This window comes from Priapulus caudatus, unplaced genomic scaffold, assembly GCF_000485595.1.
Source record: "Priapulus caudatus unplaced genomic scaffold, Priapulus_caudatus-5.0.1 Scaffold153, whole genome shotgun sequence".
Classification (NCBI taxonomy): domain Eukaryota; kingdom Metazoa; phylum Priapulida; class Priapulimorpha; order Priapulimorphida; family Priapulidae; genus Priapulus; species Priapulus caudatus.
In genome coordinates, this window is record NW_014577214.1 from 451,048 (window position 1) to 453,688 (window position 2,641).

The window sequence follows — 2,641 nt, forward strand, 5'->3', positions numbered from 1 at the left end:
CCATCCGATCCATCCATCCCATCCATCCATCCATCCATCATCCGATCCATCCATCCCATCCATCTATCTATTTGATCTAGTATCTATCTATCTGATCTATCTATCTCATCTATCTATCTATCTATCTATCTAGTCTATCTATCTATCTTCTATCTATCTATCTATCTATCTATCTATCTTATCTATCTATCTATCTATCTATCATCTATCTACCTATTCTATCTATCGATCTTATCTATCTATCTTATCTATCTTAATTGTATCTATCTACTATCTATCTATCTATCTAGTCGTAGTCTATCTATCTATCTATCTATCTATCTATCTATCTATCTATGTATCATTCTATCTCTCTGTCACCATCTCTCGCTCGCTCTCGCTCGCTCTCGCACCCCATCTCCCCCTTCTCTCGCGCTCTCTCTTCCGTCTCTCTCTCTCTCTCTCTCTCTCTCTCTCTCTCTCTCTCTCTCGACTAAATGAGTAATTCAGGCTCAATCGCGGGCTCATTCTCTAAATTTTGACATTTATTCTACAACCTGTCTTCTAAACGGCTACACGCGACAGAATATATTTACTCCTGAACACTTGAATGTCAAATATGAATGTACATCAAGCCTACTTTTACCCGCCCCCCCCCACCCCCTGTACATAAATCACCATCAATAGTAACCTCTTCTTGACTCTAACGCCTAACCCTAACCATAACCCTAACTCCACCATTAACTCTAATGTAACCATGAGCCCAACATTCCTACTCTTAGGCTCATTATTAAAGACCGGCGCCGTAAAGTATACCGATAATTTTGTTATTTATTGAATGCTCCGTAAAACATTATCCTATACCTCCTACAGCCCACAATAACACAAGCACTTGAAGCGTTTTAATAGCACTATATATATTAGCAGCAGTGTAGCGTGCAACAGTCGCGCCGCGAAAGCAATGGCGCCGCAGCCCGTACATTGGTTGGACGTAGGATTTGGACGGAATTTACAGGAAACTGTCGGCAAATAATAGGTACGAAAGAGCAGTATAGAACATAAGGAATTGGTAGTAAATAGATTTTCGTATTTAGTTAGCATTATATTTTATTGAAACGCTTCAAGTGCCTGCCCACAATAAGCTCTTCATCGTGATGCCTGTAATCTTGTCATATAGAAATAGGAACGTTTGGAAACAAATTCAAACAATATTATTATAATATAATAATAACAATAAGCTATATTCCATCTACTTCATCGCAAAATTCTGTCGAATGACTTTTGATATTTGAGTCGATGTTCTCGTTTAGCACGTCGATTACACGTCAAAATAACAAACGAATTCTCATAAGAATGAACCACACGCTTCAATTTGATACGAACGTCAACAACTCGTGACGTTGGGTACTACGAAAATCGACTTCTAGCCACATTTCAGCATATCGGAGGTGGACTGTACTGTGCGCCGGGGTTGGGGTGAGGGATTCATCACTCACCTACAAGATTAAGATCCCTTGTGTGTTCCACCGCCCTGTGTCCTCGCCCCCGCGCGCTACACACTGCAGCAGCTGGCTCGCTATATGTACTACACTACTTCCCTTGATGAAGAGCAGAAGGCAGAATGAAGGGCAGCTAGCTACCCGCTTGTCCGCACGCAGTTCTATAAATATAGCTTCTGCTTCGCTTTAGAAGAGCGCTGGCAATAAACGCATCCTCCATGACTGGTCGCGCCCACTGTCACATCATCGCATCCGTGTTACGAATTCGTATTTCTCGGTGGAGCCGTTACCCCGCGACAGCATCTTGCTCATAGCGTGTTGGCGGCGCATGATCAGATGGCAAATATATCACGGCGAATTAGCGAGCGCGATGCGTGCATGTCGATGCGTGCGCGCAGAGAAAAAAAAACATTTCTCCGCGTCGTACGTGCGATGCAAAAATATTTGAACAGGGCGCGGGTTGCCTCCTACGAGAAACGTTGATGTTGGTCCCCGGGCGGTCTCCGGGGGGGGGCCAGCGTATCGACGTCCCGCTGCGCGTGGTTGAACATAGGCGTTAGAAAGCATCGTTGATTACGCCGTAATTTTTCATTATTTTGCGAGGAATATTATACGGCAGTAGTATTGAATCTATATATTATGTGTATCGCACCTGTGTGTGTGGTGTGTGTGGTGTGTGTGTGTGTGTTTGTTGTGTGTGTGTGTGTGTGTAGTGTGTGTGTGTGCTGTGCGGCGCCTCGTATCAGGGGTACAACTACTTGTCAACTCGCGGAGGCGCCGTGTGACGGGACCTCGGCGACGACTGTGGCATTGATAATGGGTATGACGTTCTATGATCGTGATTTTGCCGGCCGTAGGGTGAAAGTTCAATTATTGAAATGGCGGTGGATTAAGGGACTCCTTGAATATTCACGACGGATACATAGATATCGCGTTTCTACCTGCGAAGTACAGTGAGGACTAATTGCATCTGAAGACATTGAACGGACGTGTGTGTGGTGTGTGCCGGCGCGTCGATTAGAATGTGTTGTGTGTTGATGATATTGATGTGCTTGTGGATTTTAACGAATTGGTGATTTTTTTAAAGGAGGGGTTACTTTCTTTTGTCTTATACATTGTTCTTTTATTAGGTATATTAGCATTTTCCTCTTTCGGTTTCAACC

At 43.7% G+C, this 2,641-nt stretch overlaps 1 protein-coding gene across 1 annotated transcript in view; it reads right to left on the minus strand.

Moving 5' to 3' along the window:
* The window catches only part of LOC106806308 (uncharacterized peptidase C1-like protein F26E4.3), a gene marked incomplete at its 3' end in the record, with an annotated part of 26,551 nt that extends 25,006 nt beyond the window's left edge, over positions 1-1,545 (minus strand). The window contains 1 exon segment of the mRNA XM_014808195.1: positions 1,476-1,545.
* Positions 1,546-2,641: the final 1,096 nt, after the last annotated feature.